Here is a 19,618-nt window from a genome sequence, read left to right as displayed (position 1 = left end):
CAAGACACTATCTTCAATACAGGGAATCAAGATAATTCTGCATTTGAACTCCGTTACAGCAACCTGGTCAGATTTCTCTCATTGGTAACTGGAGTCGTTGCTTAATGGTTCCAGTGCAGGCAGAGACTTGAGAGCTGGTTTCAACAACAGAATCGCCTTTTCATTCTGGAGGTGATGAATGGTTCATTATGGTAGGCAGGAAAATAAAACCTGTCACTGGGAGACAGAGGAGGGCAGCATTTCCCCGTAATGTCTGGACGCCTGTGTTCCTCTCTGTATGAGTAGCTATTCATCTTATGTTAGCCGTTAGTGTCTAAGCTCTTTCCAGAGGAGCCTTGCCAAATTTTCTGGTTCTTCATATGAAATTTGGGGCCCACCTTGCTTGTGAGTTATGCAGAAAGTACAGAAAAAAACAGAGGTAGCTGCATCTCTGAGAACTCACTTTTGCTAAAGAGGTTTTCTCCCCTTTTCTAAGGGTTTCTTTCCCATCGCTTCTTTTGTTGTTGTTGATGTTGATTGTTTGTTTAAATGATTTTTCTACAGCGAATATGTATTTGCTGTTTCTCTGGGTTTTTTTTTAAGGGAAAACCAGCCACGGTAGCCAACGGGCGACTGAGTTAATGAAACTAAAGTGCCACAGAAGTGGGGCAAAGATCCTGCTACTGTGCTTTTTTGTATTGATGCAGCTGCCTCTTCCTCTGTTGATGCCTTCCTTGTGCCATAACCAGGCCCAGGATGATATTTAACTGTCAGAAGAGTCTGAGAAGTTTCCAGCTGGTGCTGTTGGTCCTGGTGGGCTTTCCCTAACGAGCCATCTCTGGCCACAGAGAAGCCCCAACATTCCCACAGCCCGGGTGGGGTTACTCTGAAAGACTGAGCCAGCAGTGGGTAAAACCCCTCTCAGTTTATATCAGTGCTACAATGGAGGAGTTGATATTTTACCTTTTACTTGTGGCTGGAGGCTGGATTCTCTGGTCCTGCCGAGCACACCGCAGCCCCCGCCGCCCCCCGGAGCGCTCGGAGCCGTCAGCCCGACCTGCCAGCTCGTGCCAGGGAAATGGGAAACGATGAGGCCTGCTTCGGGTAATGAAATTATCTCCCTTTCACATCTGATTACAACGCTGCTTATAATTTCCTCAGCGTGTAATTTTGCTTTCCTGGAAACTTGTTTTGTCAACACGAATGACTCTGCAGTTACGGCCCAGGGTGCGAGGAGGCCAGGGGCGCTGCGGGGCCTGGCGAGCCGTGCGGGCTGGCTCGCTTCGTGTCACCGCGGTGTGACACCCCGTGTGTGCTTCATTAGCTTATTTAAGGTTGCAGACAGCCCCTGTCCCTTTGCTGGAAGGTACAGGAAGCACCACCAGGAAAGGTGGAGCAACTGGCATCCATCCTGAGCGGCTGATACGCTTTGTTCAGGTACCAGCGCTGTCATCAGGCCTAACTGCCCTTTTTATCTCTGCTGAGTTCTCAGAGAGGTATCTACCATGAATATAATTTGTAACTTGTTAGCCAAGGAAAAGACATATTCCTCTCATTTCTTCCTTTATTCCATTTCCATTACCACCAGGACAGGTAGAAGTGGTTTCTCATGCTGCTCCTGAGGTGAACACACCTTAAGTAGCAAAACATCCAGGATGTTAATTGGGGTTTAACTCCCTTTAGAATGAATAAATGTGCTTAATGTCAGAGATGAAGAATCTTCCTAGATAAGAATCATGTGGAGATCCTGTCCTTGCAATGTTAGGCACTTCTGCTCAGACACGCTTAGGACCAAATCCTGCTCGTTCTTGCATTAGTGGCAGACAGAGAACAGCTCAGATCTGTTTCACCTGGGGGAAATGACTATTCCTGCTGAAGAAAATACCCAGTGTGTGACATTCCTTTCCCTCTCAAGAGACTGATGCTGAAAGGGTCATACGGTATAAATTTGGCAAGATTGACCAGAGTCAGTGGAGCTTGTGTGTTTGTTTTTTCATTTCCTTTTTTGGTTTTGTTGTGGTGTGTTCTTGTTGTTTGTTTTTTTTTTAGTAGCATGGCTTAGTGTCTTCTTTGTGGTTGCTAGGCAAGGTTTTTCAAAGCGTAGTGGTGCTGTCAAATTTGGAGGAATATGGACAACATTGATAGAAAACGTAGGGCCTTTCAGTAACTGGATACAGGAATCCTGATTTCATTTTATTTAAAGCAAAGCTGATATTTAATGTAGAAAGAGGGGAGGTACTCCTTCACTGTCAGTGCTCTCTTTTAGCAGATGCCTTGCTTTATTGATAACACTCAAGGGTGTAAAAAAAAATAATCCATGTGTCTTGAAGTGATTAAAGCCTCCTGCTGGTGCTTGTTTCCACAGCTCTTTACAAACCTTCTGAATCTGGTTTTGCCACAAGGTGCTGTGACTGTTCCCCTGATTTGACTTGCCCACGGTGAGAAGTGTTAAGGAGCTTTTAGTTTCTTGGGATTTCCATTTGAAGTTCCCTCAGGGTAGATGATATTCTGATATGGGGAGGATGTGACTCACCTCCTGGAGAGAAGGAAACCCTGGGAGTGCTGCTCCCTGGGGACCCTGGAGAGGCGGGGACAAGCTCTTGGGCTGGGAGTCTGCAGGTAAGTGAGACATTTCAAAGCAATTCTTTTCCCTTGCTGTGTTAAATTGAATACACAGTTTTGTGGAGGAATAGTTCCTGACCTGCTTAGAATTTCATGAGCCAGGAGGCCATGCAGGTTTGCTTGTTTATCTCATCTAGGAACCAAGACAGAGCTCTGCTGCATATTTAATTAGATGGGGGGAAGGTAAAGAATTCTAAGATAAGATTATCTTCTGCCCCTCATCACAGCTTTCATGAAAAAAGTTTGCATGGAATGCAAAAGGCAGCCTGCTGGTAAGCCCTTCGGTTTTGAGGACACAGCACATGAAAACAGCAGTCTGAAATAAGACTTTCATCAGTTGAATACTCCTGTGATTTCTTTTGTGCATATGACTAAAAAAATTATCATACAATCTAATGAAAATTAAACAGGGGATATTTATTCTGGAGGAACAAACTCTCTCATTCTTGTGGCTGTGGAAAGAGAAAAAGAACAGGTGAAAAGAATCCAAGTTTCTCATTGCTGCAATAGGCTGGCAATAATCAGAATTGAGGTACTGGGAATCACAGAATTGTCATGGATGGAAAAGATCTATAAGATCACTGAGTCTAATCATCAAATTGGAATGACAGTTTAAAGTCAGTCAGAAATCAAAGAGCAGTGGATTTTTACAAAGAGCAATGGGTTCTATTTTGTGGCCTTTCAGATCCAGTTCCCCAAATGTTTTTGTGTACATGTTTAGGGAGGGGAGGGTGAGTGGGTGCTGGTCCTTGCTGAAGAGTCAGCAGCAAGAGCAGAGTCTGAGGTGGTGGAAGGGATGGGAAGATAGTGCAGGACTGGGATGGAGTCCTGTGAGGTTTTGTGTTTAGTTTTCCATCTCCAGAGTTGGCACCAGTGTGCAGCAAGTGTAACAAACTACATATCAATCTCACACAGAAACCAGAGATGTCGAGAGCCTGCACCACCACTACAGCTGCAAACCATCCTCTGCTCTCTCTGAGCCAGCCTCTTCCTTTGTTCCTCAAAAATCTTCAGATCTGTGCTCCTCACTGGCAGAGAGGGTCAGAGGAAGCCTGGGGGACATCTGTGCAGCTCGGCAGTGTGTGAGTTGTCTGTACTGTCCAGGGCTTGCTGAAGAGCTGGGATCCTGCTCTCCTGGCAGAAGGATGTGGGAGGCGGGATAAAATGGTGCTTTAAGCCTAGCTTTGATAATTCTGCATCTGTGAACAAGTTGTTACTGCCATACAGTAACTCCCTCTCTAAGCTTAATGGTTATGAAATAATGGTTGCACTCTGCTGATGAGTCACTGATGGGTACCAAGCAATGGCTTGGTGAGGGGAGGGAATGGGTGAGGCTCGTGAAGATGTTTTGTAGCCTGGTCAGGGGGGTGTGCATTTACTGGGCTGGCTAAATGCATTGTGTTATGTCCTGATGCACTGTGGAGCTTTCATGAAAGAGAAAAAAGTGTGTTTGTCATTGCTGTGAATTTCTTCTTTCCTCAGTATTAATAGCTTTGTACTCTCAAAAACGTAAAGCATCTCTATAAATGGGAGTTTTTCCTTGGGGCCAGGAGCCAGGTAGTTGGAGCTGCATCTGTCTTACGTCTTTCACCCTCTCAGTCCTTAAATAATAACCTTGCCAACACCCCAAGCTCTATTCCCGTGCAGTTCCTCCCCTTGATCTTGGATGCACTTTGATTATCTGCAGTATTACTTTTGATAGTATCACTAAACAGTTCTGAAAATTTTCCCTTCAGCAGCCTTTCAGATGGTTGGGTTTTTTCCCTAGTTGTTAATTGGCCTTAGAGCCTTGTGTGTCTAAGGAAAGTAAATACCTCCCTGCTCCAAATGAGACAAGTATTTCCTGACCCACCAGGGAAAATGTTGTGCAAAATGCAGGAAAAACATCAAAGTGATAAAACAGCATTGGTTTTGGTTCAGTCTCTGGTTAGAACACTTTCCAGACTCAATAGAGATTCAATTCAAAGAGCACAAATAATTTAAAGGCACTCCTACATTTCAATGACAATTTTACTGACTGACAAATACTAAATCATCTGAGGTTTTGGACATAATTTCTTAGTTTATTGATTTAAATGTGAAATGTAGCTGAAGTAGATTTCTTTGCCAGGAAAGTTTGCAGTCTGGATGTGAGATGGACTCCCCATCTGCATTTATAGCCACAAACATTGGCTTGAGTTTCCTTCACCAAAGCACATTTATTCTGAGATAGGGGAAATGTTGCTCCTCTTCACCACGTCTGTTTAATGCAACTGATTTGCAAGATGATTTTTTGGCCGAGAACAGCTTAACTGGCTGTGATAACTGGCAGTCACAGAGCCTATCTTTGGGGAAATGCAGCCTAGTGTCCTGTGTTAGTCCCACCATAGCAAGGACTGGAGAAAATTATGTAAATACCCATTGCACTCCTGAGAAGCTCCTTGGGGTGGAGAGCATGGGGCAGAGCCCAGGAAGGGTGTGAGCTGCCACAGTGCTGAGCTCTGCCCACCCAGCTCCAAGCTGTGTCATTCTGGTAAACACAGGTGATACGTTTAGTTAGTCAGCATGACTCAAGCAAAAACTCTTTGCAGCCAGGGTGGCAATGCATGCCACTGCCTTCCTACAGGAAGGTTTTTTTTCATGTTAGTAACTCCTAGATGCAACCTTCTGGGGTCCTGCCAGCCCCCTGCATGCTCCTGGGCCAGTGGGTTCACAGTGGCCCTGGGTGGGATGCTGAGGGGGCTGCTGGGGCACAGCCCTGGGCTGTGGCAAAGAATGGCTCAGCTGGTCTTCAGCCATTCAGACACTTGCTGGTATTTCAGATGTAGCTCTCCTGATCAACCTGGAACTCTGCAGGGGATATAGGAGAAGAAGAAGATTAAATTTACCTGGGTGTCTGGGTGCCAAGATTTACACCTGGGTTTTTTCAGCCATTTGCAAGTCCTGGCATGCTTGGCCCTTGCCAGGGCCAAGGCATTTAATGTAATTTCACAATCACAACGTTGGCAGGAAGAGATGCTCCTGGTGCCCTGTTCTGCAGCAGCAGCGATTGCCTTTCAGCCAAGCAGCAGCAACAGCCAGGACATGAGGAACAGTGAGACTGGGATCTTCATGTCCATCCCTTTCTTTGTGACCACAGAGCATTTCTAAACACCAGTTCCATGTGTGCAAGCACAGGGTCCTGTAACCCAGCATCTTGGGTGCACCTACCTGGCTGTGTGAGCAGTCCCAGCTGCCTCACCATGACCCCCTGCACAGATGTGCAATGCCAAAACTGAGGTGGCTATTGCTGACCCTCTTTTTGCAGAGTGTCCCTGCCACTGCCCTTGATGAGCCTGTCATTGAGCTTGTTTCCATCAAGAGGAGCCAGAGTTCCTTTCTCACTGTGCTCCTGGTGACAGCATGCTAATGGCATCACCCTGGTTGTCTAGTGTGGTGTGATATCTCATCATTACAGTACAGTAATGTGGTACCCAACTCTCATGAGAATGACTGCAAGCTTTCCACCAGCCTGTATCTTAACAGACCTTATCTTTCCATCAACATTTTGAAAAGGAGCTGCTGTGGAGGCGTTACTAGTGCTGCTGGCACTTCACTTAACTCACTAGTTAGGCCATTTAAAAGCCAGATGCTAGCAGGGTGAGAGTGTGCTGTGGGCTTGGGGGATTCAGCCTTGTAACCTTTCCCTCCTTGATCAGGAAGGTTAGAAGAGATTTTTAGTTTAAAACCTACCTAAACAAGAGGGGGAAAAAAAAATAAGCAAAATGAAATAAGCTGCAAATGTAACAAAACGTCTCACACCAGCTGCTGAGTCTTTTTGATCTTAGGAAGCACATTTGACTCTCACAGAATAGAAAACTGCCATCTTGGATTTTCAGTCTTTTTTCCCTCTTAAATACAGCTTTTTTTCCTCTTCTTTAAGCATCACTCATTGCTTTCTTTTATAAAATCTCTTAGAGGTTGCAAACTTTCAAAAATTACAGAAGGCTTAACATTTTTTTTAATAAAAAGGTGTTAATATGGGCAGGACACCTGAAAAGGAGGAGGACATTCCCAAGCACCTATTGTAAGTAGATGTGATCTGTCTAGTCTGCATTCCCCAGACTTGTGCTCACATGGAGAAGGTTAGTGCTCCTTCATGCTGACAGGACCTGCTGCTACTGGTGTCCAAAAAGAATCAGAATTTTTGGGAACATGAACTTTTTGTCATGCCCTGTGAAATGAACTGGATTCAGTTGGTTTAGATATCATAAATTGCAGACTAAACTGAAATGTCTGTTGCAAGAAAGGTGGCTTTGTAACTCAGAAGTCATTGTAAGAAAATATTTTTCTCTTTGGATTTTTGCATTCTTTGTGAGTTTTTCCTGGTTAGCAATTGATAGTGCTGCATACATTGTAAAAATAAATTGGTACTATACACAGCTTTGGTGAGCTGCAACGAGCTCCTCACATCTGGGCTATGGTTCCAACCTCCTTTTCAAGGCATTTTGTTAAAGGATTGTCACTCAGTTTTGGACACCTCATGCTTCCTCACTTGTGACATCCTGAGTGCTCCTCCAGCTGGTGTAAGTAAATCCATGGATCCAATTTCATGAATGACTCATTGCCAGGCTGAAGTCTCTTGTAAGTGTGACTTGTTGGATAAATGCTACAAATCCCTGGAGGTTTTCTAGTGACAGCTGCTGCTGTTCCAGGGAAGACACCTTTGGATGCGTGGTGCAGGTTGGTGAAGACCAAGACGGACACCTTGGTGGGCACCAAGGCTCAGTCTCCCACTGCAGGAAGATGTTGGTAGGGCTGGTGCCTGCTGCCTGGCAGAGGCAGGGACAGGGCTGGAAAGCTCCACATGCAGCTGGGATGGGGATGTGGCCACAGACCCAGACACCACTTCACTGTGTGAAAACTCGCCATTGCTGTTAGCCAAAATGTCATGGAAACCCGTGCCTGATGCAGGAAGCCTGGCATGGAGGCACCTTCTGTCCTGTTATACCTCACTGATTTTGCTTTTTCATCTTCTGCTTCCAGTCATTGTCATGAAATTCTCTAGCACTTGCTTAGTTGTGATTTTAGTCAGGGGTAATTGTTAATACATGGTTTGTGAAAACTGGATTCTTTTTAATCATCATAGTTCAATGATTCATAATAAGACAGCTGTCCAATTACATCTAAAACAAACACATCACTTCACAGCTTCATTTAAAGTGTCACCAAGCTCTCTGGGATGACGTTTAACAGATGGGAGAGATCCTAACGAAATACTGAAAGTTACATTTTCATAAAGTGATTTAATTTCAAGGCAGGCCCCATTTCAAGCTCATGAGTGCTGAAGATCTGAGGACCCATGTATCATTCATAACTCCTCAAGACCAGTAAGACAGACTGGTGGAGCTGGGTTCACTGCAGGGGTTGCTAAGGGACATATAGTGACAAAACCCATGTGTCAAAAATCATATCCACTCATTGCTGCTGTGTCACTACACAAGCTGCTGGCAAGGATGGGCTGGAGGACTGGCAGGTGATCAGTAGTTGCTGGGCTCTAGGACTCCATCTTCTGTGCCTGTGGTTGTGGGGCAGCTCTTTCCCTCTAATGCTTCTTAGGAGCCCTTTTGTTCTTCTTTTTCTCCATGTTTTACATGGAGAGAACACCCGTTTAGGTTGAGGAGCATGTGATGAGGATGTTCCATCTGTCACAGCTCACGTTCCCAGCCCTTGTTTCTGACTCACAGCCCCATGCAGTACAATTCACCAAAAGTAATGTCTGCTCCCTGTAGTATTCCTCACAAAGTGTATCTCAGGAAAGTGAAAATAATGGTCTAGGACAAGTACAGAGTGAACAAGTTTCTGCTGAGAAGGCACTTTTGCCTGCAGAGGTAATATGGGCTTTTTCATTTTGCATGACCTGGTTTTCTTGGTTATTGCAATAAATCTCAAGAATCACCTCAAAGGTAGTGTTCATTTGGGGATAAACTAAACCAGCTCCAGTCAGTCTCTTAGTTTTGGTTTGTTGGGTTTTTTAATTCTTGAACAATTTTCATGTGCCCTTTTTAGGAAGGCACATGTAACACAAAGGAACCTGTTTTGATGCTTGTAAACAAGTCCTCACCCGTGTTTTGAGCTGACTTAAGGAGATGAGCATCTTTAAAGAACAAGCAAATGGACTGTGACTTGTTCCACTGTCTGCTGCGCTCTCCTCTGCCTGGAGAAAAAACCAACAACAATCTGCTTCATCCTCCTGAGCACCCTGAGTCTCTGTTGCCTAGTGCATAAAGCTGCAGCATTCCTCACCATCATTAAGAAAAAGGAAAAATCAATTCCTCCTCCCACTGATGGGCCCCTTCTGAGCCATCAGGTGACCCAGGTGCTTTTGGGCTCTCACAAAGAGCTGTGACTGTATATGCAGGCAATAATTCCTTACCAGTTCCAGCTACATGATTATTCATTTTAATATAACAATATTCCCCCCCAAATCAATGGAACTAATTGCTGGCTTGCACTCGGGGAGTGACTGGTGGCTGCTGGCACTGGTGCAGGGCGGGCGTCCCCTGTAGTATCTGGAGATGCCAGCAGAGGACATTGCTCGGCTGGTGCCTCTCCAGCACTGGGATTCATCACTGCTTGTTAAAATCGGTTTCCATCTGTGTTTGCAAAGTCCTTTGACTCTTCTCTTGAAAAGCTTCTAATTAACACAGCTTCCTGAATGGATAATTGGCTAATCCTCACCACCTTAGGGTTGTGGAGATTTGGTGGGTTTTTTTTATTTCCCCTCCCATCTATGCTGCTTCACAGTCACACTTGATCCCCCAGTCATTTAAAAAAAGGGATGGGGATTGTTATTAGGTAGGAGCTATTTTTTCTGCTTTAATAGCTTGCCCTGTATTCCTCCAGCCTGGCCCTGAGGACAATGTGAGGACCTGGCTGCTTTCCAAAGCACGGATGGGGCTGAGACTGTGCTGGTTTGCCATGATGCACAGCGAGACCAAGGGTGAGTCCTTTCACCTCTTGCTTCCTTCTTCACTGCTCTCTACTGGGAAGAAAGAATGCTCCCTCCCTCGTGGGATTTTTGCCATTTTAATGAATTCCAATATGGAAATGTTTAAAAATGTGCTGCTGGCTGATGCCATAGAGATTTGCATTATAATAACAATTATTCGGGAAGATTTTCCCTAGTAACTGGAGTGTATCGAATTCTGTTTCCACTAATATTAGTGCTGCACTTCCTCCTGGCTGTGAATCAGAGTTACCAACCCCCCTTTTCTGAAGTCTCGGTGATTTCCAGAGAGTCAGGATGCTCTGGGACAGAGCTGGGTGCATTGAGCTTTCTTCTGGCAATGTGGTGAGGTCAATCTTATGGGAGGTCCTGCATCATGAGCATCCCAGTTCCTTGGAGAAAAGGTGTGAGACGGCAAAGTCTGAGCTTGGGAGATCTCTGTCTCTTCCATAGTAATTTTGTCTCTCTTTTTCACCTGCTCGTGGAGTTTCTAGGGACACTTGATTTCTTCCACCCAGCTGCTATTTGCAGCTCTTTTAGAATGCAGCAAGGCTGATGTGATCCTGCAGAGGACTTTTTCCTAGGATGCAGATGAAATCTTGCCATTCAGAAAGATCTCATTTTAAAGACATACCTGTTCCTTCAGTGTCTAGTCTCCCACCAAGCTGAAAAACTTCTGCTTATTTTAAGACTGAATGCCTCCAGCTTCCAGGCATTGGACATTGTCATCAACATGGAATCTGGAAGAGCCCATCTCAATGCCTTCCTGTGTGTAACTTATTGCCCCTTAGCTACTGGTTGCCTCTGGATTCCTGCTATATTCAGAACACCTTCAGTGTCACTGCAGCAGTTAAGCACTGGCTGCTGATGGCCCATGGATATCTGGGGTCCTTGTGACCATCATGATTTCAGAGAAGCCTTAAATACCACTTCCCTGCTTAGATTTGGCACAAGTTTATTCTAGCTCAGCAGGACAGAAAGGCCAATGTTTAATAATGTGAATTAATTAATGGATCATTCATTAATGCACTGAGGTAGCATTAAAGCAATTTTCAATGGTGAAGTAGTTTGATTATCATTAGTGTTGTATGATCTATTGTGAAGATGATCAAAGGGTTGGAGCAGCTCTGCTATGAAGACAGGCTGAGACAGTTGGGGCTGTTCAGCCTGGAGAAGAGAAGGCTCTGGGGAGACCTTAGAGGACCTTCCAGTGTCTGAAGGAGCTCCAGGAAAGCTGGGGAGGGGCTTTTCACCAGAGAGGGCAGTGATAGGACAAGGGGTAATGGTTTTAAACTGAAAGAGGGGAAATTCTTCACCATGAGGGCAGGAAGGCACTGGAATAGGTTGCCCAGGGAGGTTGTGGCTGCCCCCTCCCTGGAGGTGTTCAAGGGCAGGTTGGATGAGGCTTGTGCAGCCTGGTCTGGTGGGAGGTGTCTGCTCATGGCAGGGAGGTTGGAACCTGGTGATCTTTAAGGTCCCTTCCAACCTTAACCATTCGATAATTCTCTATAACATCTCTGTCAGTTATATGATGAGTAGGTGGCTCCTGAAGGGCTCTGAAAGGACCTGACTATTTCATTTCTTTGTTCTGTGAAGGATGTAGACACAAACCTTGGGACTACTTTTGTCTAACTGGCTCCACACCTTGTCTGGGTATGAGGCAGCTTTCTACATAGAAATGTAAAGCTGGGATCTGACTCTCTCTGCAGCACTTTGTCCCTCAGTGAGGGGACCCAAACCTTGAGCTATTGGGGCAGGGATTGCTGTTGGCTGGGTGTGTGAGGGTTTGCCATAGGGAGGAGGTCAGTCTGGAACAAGATGTCATAGGGATGATTTGGGTTCAAACATGGCTCTCTGTGCTCTGCAGCATGAGCAGGGTTATCAGAAACTGCCTGTGACACTAGAGCAGAAAAGTGAGGGATTTGCATATGAGTCTGTATGGTCCTGACATGTTTTCCAAATGAAATGAAAATAGTCCAATGAATTAGTCAGATGCTAATGACAATTTCTAATGCTTCATGTTTCTGTGTCCACAGAATGTATGGATGCAAACACAACTCATGTAGTGCACCACTAAACTTCAATCTCCAGTAGCTATTTTATCACTGTCTAAGCATTGTCCTGCAACCAATTTCTAACAGCAGGGCTATAATCTTTACCAAGGACATCCATTAGGGCTGTAAAGATGCCATTAATGCAATGCTGCTCCAGGGGGACTAGAACAATCTCCAGAATGCTTTCAGTCTGTACTAAGGGGCTGGAGTAAACCTTGAAGGGGAGGTAGTTAAATATCCCAGCATTTCAGTGCTCTAAGCCCCATGAGAGGGCAATTTTACTTGACAAATGAACCTTAATGCAAAGGAAAAATACAACTATTGCATGTTGTTCTCTCCCACTCCTTTCCTTTTTTCTTCTCCCCAGAGCCATTGTGCAGGTGGCACAGGGGATGCTGTGAGCTGGGGACCCCTGGGTCCCTGCTGCTGCTGTGGCCTGAGCCCACGCACAGGCAGGGGGATGCTGTGGGGCTGCCAAGTTCTGCACAGTGAAACTGCAGAAATGGGCAAGGATCTCCCTGTACAGCTGCAGTATCTAATGTGCCAATGTCCACAGCCTCTCTGTGGCTGCATATTTTTTGTGTTTGAGGGCTTTTTTTATTGCCTTGCTTCTTTTTGCCTTTACTGAATGCACTAGGGAGGGAGTTTGAGCTCATTTTATGTGAAGTCCAGGTGTCTGGGGACTTCCATGGGTGACAGCTGGATGTGGGAGTGTCTCCTGCTATTGGGAGGATGCAGGTGTCCTGCCAAAATGGGCTCAGGGAGCCACAAAGGAAACTGCACCAAGTGAGGAGCAGAGAGAACTGCTGCTAAGATGGCACTTCATGTGCTGCTCCCCAAAGGTGGCTGATTCCCTCCTGGTGTCCTTTGCTCCAGGCTGAAGTCTGACCTGGCACCTTGGTGCTCTGCAGCAGATGGAGTCACCCTCCCGAAAGCCAGGCTGTAAGAACCCAGCTGCACTGGGGGTCCCAGGGCAGTATCAGGTCAGCCAGCACAGGTGAGAGCTGCAGTCCCAGGAACAGGGGCATTCACCCTGCTTTTACACACCAGCCAGGGATCATGACCTGGAAATGAAGGCAGCCTCCCATACACACTTAACAGCCCTCTCAAGGAGGCTTGGCCAGGGGGTGGCTGCTCTCTCACAACAGCTGGGGCAATCTCAGTGCTCTATGTCTCAACATGTTCCCTTGCTGCTCTAAATGGAAGGATGCTTCTATAAACAGCAATAAAACCATGTAGTTAACCAATAAAAGGAATAAGAGCTCTGACATCCAGGCATCTTGGAAATTAACACTGTGTAGGCTGGACCATTGTGATTTCCAACTCTGCAGCTATTATCCTCCATTATCCCACCGGCCGTGGCTGAAGTGTCCACTGTATCACACATGAGCTTCCACAGAATCACAGAATGGTTTGAATTGGAAGGGACCTTAAAGATCATTCAGATCCAACTCCCCTGCATGGGCAGGGACACCTCCCACTAGACCAGGTTGCTCCAAGCCCCATCCAACCTGCCTTTGAACACCTCCAGGGTTGGGGTTTCCACAGCTTCCCTGGGCAACCTGTGCCAGTGTCTCACCACCCTCACAGTAAAGAATTTCTTACTAATGTCTAATCTAAATCGCCCCTCTTCCAGCTTAAAGCCATTGCCAAGAAGGCATGTTGTGTTTAGATCAACTGTGCACTGTTTACTGAGCTCTGCAACCCCAGGAGGAGGTTTACAGCACTGATCTTCCAGAAACATAAGCTTTGCTCTGGAGAGGTGGAGGAGCAGATACATCTCATAGTCAGAGAGGAGGGAGTCATAAACACAAGTTCATACAAGCTGCCCTACCTTAGAAGTGCAGACTTCTGTGATTTTGAACTATGAGGCATTTTATGCATATCTTTGGAGGTGTAGGCCAAGTGCCTTAGAAAAAGGAGGATTGTGTGGTATATTTGTTGGTCTCAGAGGTGAGTTGTGTCATACAGAAGGGAGTGAAGCACTGGGGGACCACAGGGCTGGGTTGCTTGGTGCCATGGTGGAGAACTCTGCACCCATGGCTCTGCAGTGTTTGGTGTGCTCATGTATGTGTTTAGTGCTACCCTCTGCCCTCCAGATTTGCTACCATAAAAGCCAAGTGGCATCCATGTGGACTGTCAGCCCTTGTCTGGGATGGGATTTTTTGGTGGGCCTTACTGGAGTGGCTGTGGTGGAAGCTCAGGGCAAGCCCACTCCTCTGCTATACCTGCATCAACATCCTTCTAGTGTCCCCCCCTATCTCTTGTGAGAGAGAAGTGAAGCTTCTAGATACACTTTAAAATGCAAAACCACGGCCTGACATCTATAGAAAGGAAAGCTTGGTGCAAGAACCACTTTACAGACTCAGATTTTAATTTACTGGAGAATAGTTTTTAACCTAGGTTGAAACTAGAGGCAGATTTGTCTAACAATTCATGTAAAACTCCACTACCTCCCACAGCTGGTACACGGAAACCTGTTTCTGCTCGGTTTTATGTTCAAGTGCTCCTAAGAATGGAGCAATTCAGTGTTTAAGTACAATTTGCAGGCTCTACAACAATTGCCTGCTGCAGAGAATTCTTCTTCCTGGCATTTCCTGATTCCTCAAGTTCTGCTCAGAGGCCTGAGCACATTTCAGTAAAAACTTTCTCCTCCCTTTGCCTGACTATTCACTCAGTTATTTGTTCAAAACTGAAGTAGTTTCAGAATATACTGTTTAAATTCTGTTTTTCTTCTTGTGACAGAAAAAGCTATTAAGCCCAGATTCGTCTTCATGCACATGAGCAAAATAGCTTTTATTAATGTCTTCAGCTGTGATGAATGAAAACTCCAAGCTGTCAGCTTTAGCTTCAGGAAGAGTCCTGGTGCTGTGCTCAAGTTTTGTATTAAAAAAGGATGAGAAACCAGACATCAACATGTCAGTAAAAAGCCTGGGAAAGTGAGAACACACAATACATTGTTTATTAATATCATGGTTCAGTCAGAATGTGAAAGCTGTCAAGCAGGGGGGAGAAAGCGGGGCCTGAATTTCTCTCCAGCCAGGCTTTACAGTCCCTGTTTGACTATTTTTTTCCCCTTTTTCACTTTTCCAGTCTGAAGCTCAGAGTCCAGCCAAAGAGCTGTTTATCTACCAGCTTACACCAGCAGACATCAGCACCTCTGTTCACTCAGATTACCTCCACCACTGAGCAAATCTCTCAGGGCTCTTCTGTGATTTACTGGCAACCTCTTCCTTCAGGTCACAAACGAGTTTTCTGGCTGTAGAAAGTGTCTTGCTGAGCAGGGCTGCCTGTCCAAAGAAATGCAGGTCTCTCTTTTTGGGTTCCCAGAAGCCTCACCTCAGCAGAGCATGCTGTGTGGCTGCTTCTCAGGGGGGGTTGATGCCAGATGTCCTGCTGAGCAGCTGGGTTGCAACCATGGAGCTTGGACCATGTGTGTCCCCACCCTGGGGTGCCAGCCACTGCCCATTGCCACCCAGGTCCCACCATGGTGGAAGGGACTACACCTGCTCTGCAGAGCAGGGCAGAAAAAGGGAAACTGCTGTTACTGGGTCCTTAGTGGAGGCAGATGTGACATGCACCTGGATTGGGAACTGCTTTCTTCTTCCAGTGGCTCACTTCCCAGTGGCTGCTGTCAGCCAGCTGGGATCCGTGCTTACATATGCACAGACACTGCCTCTCCTTAATCCTGCAGCCTTGTTAATAATGAGTTTCCTTTGTGCAGTTGGACAGGGGCTAAATCTGGCCCAGGTTTGATCAGGGGCACAGGAAGACAGAATGCTCACACCCTGCAGAAGCTGCTCTCTTCTCTGCCAGCAACACAGCAGTTCTTTATTTTAAAAATAAGTCTCTGGTTGCCATGGTTTCAGGGAAGCACAGGTCTGGCATTGATGAGGGGCTCGAGCAACAACGTTGAGAGGTGTGAAGCTCCCCAGCCCTGCCACAGTGCCCGTTTGGCCACTATCAGTGTTGCCACCTGGATCATGTCCAGCTGCAGGAAGCAAGGTTCTCTGGCCCAGACCTCAAGGGACTTCCTTGGCTGTAGACATCTTTCCAAGATCATACCTACCCCATGTGGTTGCAGCACATGGGTACAGACCAAGTAGTTTACACCATCAGCGAAATATGATTATTTGATTTAAGGAAGCCTTCCTGTGACAACATCTGCCTATACATTTCAGCAGGATGTATAAAATGTATCCTCAGAGCCCCTAGATTCTCCCACAACTGCAGCTTTGGTGTTATAGTCTTTTTTTTTTTTTTTTTTTTATCCAGGTCGTCCGTCAATACATCTTGTCTCAAATACAGGATTTTAACCTTGTTTTACTTTACACCTATGGTTGAAATCTTGTAGCCATTAGAGGCAGTTCATCTGTCACACACCCAAGGAACTGGCAGGTATTATCAGAAATACTATCACCTTTGGGGCATCCATGAGGACTGTAAGAAGCAGCAGCACATCCATGTGCCTTTCAGAGGGAGACTGACAGCTTAGGAAGTGCCCTCAGAACTGCTCCTGCCTGCACTGCCATCCTGCACTGTGCTGATTAATCACTTTTAAAGTTCAGTGAATCCATAGTCTTGCTGGGAAATGTTGGGAAAGCAAATTTTCTCTGAACAGAAGGCTGTGAGTAGGGTAGGACTTGCTCCCATTTTGAATACATTATTGTTGGTGCAAAACTGAGTTAAAGTAGGATCCATAAATGTCTGTTTCTCCTTCCCTTGGTCTTTTTTCCCTTTGAGGAAAGAAAATGCCTTCAGTTTTTCACTGCTTTTACATTTCAGTGATAGTTTTGGAAATGAGGGATGGTTTCCTTCTTATCTTTCCAGCAGGAACTTGTGCAGGGTGAAGGCAGAAGATCTTAGGAGGACAGGAGGGCTCTGTTCCTCCTCACCTGCCTGTCCTGCCTAATCCATACTGGCCACCAGCATCAGTCTTGCAAGGGAATACCTGTCCTTTGACTGACACAATCTTTTGAGTGCAGGAGGGACAGAGCTGTAGTTATGATGAACAAAAGGGAAGAATTTGCCCCTTTGCACTTTCTCCTATGAGCAAATGGCAACACTCCAAACCCAGACTTCTGAAAGTCCAATTTATTTCCCGCCAGGCTCTCATGTGCCTCAGTGTGATGAGGACTGTCCTGTGTGCACTGAGCAGCCTCTCCTGGCTTGGAGCTGGTGTCCATGCCAGGAGTCCATGGACCATGAGCTCCTCATCCGCATTCGAAAGCCCTGCTCACAAAATGTGTTGCTTGCCCTCATCTGCTTGGACATGTATCAGGCTTTTGAGCTTCCAAGTGCTCAGGCAGTGGGTACAGTTTTTGGTTTGTTCAGCACATGATGGCAAGCATAAAATTAGTGATGTGTTTTGGTTTCCTTCTTTGATTAGCAAAGCTTGTGCGAGTGGTGTGTTTAAACAGATATTATGCAGGATGGCGATAACCAGTTTGAAGTCATTATACAAGCAGCTTAATTTGATGTTGCTTTATAAATAATCTAACTCATAATGCAAATTTTGTTGACAGGAAGATAAAAAACCATAATTCCAACAAACAACATAATGATGTTACCTCAGAGGCAAAAAAAGAGGAAAAATCTGCCTTTCAAAATGCACTGGTTCAGTTGTTAAAAAGTAGATCTTAATCACATCCAGTAATATATTTTAAAAACACCAAACAAACTACATCTCCACTCATAACTTCTGTGGGAGTAAAGGAAATACTCAACCATGGAAGTTGGAGGAAAATTAATGGATGATGTCAGGGTTCTGTGGATCAGATCATTACATTGTTAAAGACTGTGCTAAGTCCTGGTGCATCTCTTAGGCAAAGTATTTTTTTTACTATTCTTTGTAAGAATATCACATGATGCTTATGAAAGAAGAAAATAAACAGATTCATAGTTTGGTCAAAAGGCTCTTTAAAAACAGATTTCTCTCTGTTGTGAGTCCAAATGCAGATCTCACAGCCCATTGCTGACTTGGGAAGATCGGGGTCATGTTGGCCCAGCACAGCTGCCAACGTTGGCAAAGATCTGCTGCCAGAGCATGTCCTGCTACTCCAGGAGGTGGGTAAAGCTCACAGGGAGTGGAAATAAGAGCCTAGCTTTTACAGGTGGCAAAGAGAATTCTCTTACTTGGAAGTTTCTCACCTGGCTTGAGACATCTGCATCACACAGCCTCTAAAAATTTCGTCCCTCTTGCTGCTGTTCCACAAGCAAAGCTCAGCAGACAAAAACTTACACCAAATAGGGTAAAATTAAGCTCTACTGAGAGTTCTTTAAGTGCTAAGAGCTGCAGACCTTTCATATTGTTGTCTTGTGCAAAAGACACCCATAGAGTCAAGCTTCCTGCGCAGCAGGGTGCAAATAAGCACATCCGTTTCTTTCCAGGCCAAACAAGCACAAAACAGTTACTTTTCTTGAAACTTTCCACTACTTTTTTACAAAACTGGCTGCTTTGCCTGTTTATCCCTCTAGCCTTTGCAGGGGAGGCTGGGCACCTTATTGGATCTCTCTCTGTGCACGAAGATGAATTATTTGAGCTCCCATGGTGTTTGCTGCTTTGCAGTGAAGTTTTCTGTTGGAGTTTCCCTGTTGGAGTCTCCTGCTTGGTGGTGAGTGCAGGATCCCCAGGACAGCCCATCCTGGCCTAGAGGGCTAGCTTGATGAACTCATTAACTGTGTTTTGTGTGGAAAGAACCCTGGGATGAGGCTTTGCTGTGCCCAGCCATGCTCACCTCAGGGCCACCTAACTTGGCCAACACTGAAATGATGAATTCTGTATAAACCAGCAAATTCCTCCTGCACATCTGTCTGCCAGATCCCAAAGGCTTCACTACAAAAAAAGTGACAGCAAACAAGGCTCATTCTCCTCACGGGTGAGACAGAGATGCTGTCAGCATTCTTCTAACTAGTTTCTAACTTTACTTACTAGTATTTTTTTAATGAAAATAATAATATAGCTCTCTTTCATGCTTTTGCTCTCTCAGTTTCTTCTGAATGAAACATTGAAGCTTGCAGCTGATGATGACAGTTTATAAGAGGGACTCTGCTTTTAGTGTCCATCCATTAGGTTTGTTCTTTGTTTGCTACATATTACTCCGTAAGACTTTGATTTATTTTAGTAGACAATTTCATCTGTCTGCAATAAATAACTAACTAAAACATACTGTTTCTTTTCCAAAGCCACGTTTGTGAAGTCAGGGGTGTATTATAATTTTGTTGAGGGGCAGCAGTGGTAAAGAAAGTCATTGTATCTATGGAGACCATACTTCATTAATTTCACAGTGGGTGATTCTTGATTATCCAGGTTGAATTTCTTACTAAAAGATACCTGTTGTTGGAAAGAAGCTCTAATTTAGCAAATATCCTCAGAGCAGAAGTTAATAATCTGACCATTTCAGAGGCAGCACTTTTCAGATTTTATATCTCAGTTTTGAGGCCTTTCATCAGTTCTTGTAAGACAAATCTAAAAGGCATTTTCTTCACTTGGACAGAACTTCCTCTTGAACAGCCTAAAGTTTTTCCACTGTCAGGTAACTTCTCTCTGCTTTTTGTTGTTGTTTTTGGAAGAAGCAACTTCAATGCAGAAAGGAGCAAAAGAAATTGAAAATGAACAGCACAAAAGTTTTAGCCAGAGCCAGACAGAGCTGCCCAAGCAAGGAAGTCAGCAGAAACACCAGAAGGTGAATTTTTAGCCTGCTTGTTGTAGCTTTTGCAAGGAGTTATCTTAGAAATGTGAAATTACTAAGAGTTAATCCAACTGAGAGTTTGTGTCCCAGTCAATTTATTGCTAGTCTTCCACAGAGGAAAATCCAGATGCTCATCTTGTTGGTACTTGGTGCCTGTGTTTGTGTAACACTCAGTGCAAGGTGGCAGGTGGGACTGGCACGTGTCCCCATGGCTCTTATGGGACACTCTGCCTCACATTCATCAAATGAGATTTTTCCAAAGAGCAGCACACAAGGGGCTGGCAGCAGGTCTGGGTAGATTTTCT

This window comes from Apus apus, chromosome 12 (assembly GCF_020740795.1).
Source record: "Apus apus isolate bApuApu2 chromosome 12, bApuApu2.pri.cur, whole genome shotgun sequence".
NCBI lineage: Eukaryota > Metazoa > Chordata > Aves > Apodiformes > Apodidae > Apus > Apus apus.
This window is presented reverse-complemented; position numbering follows the sequence as displayed.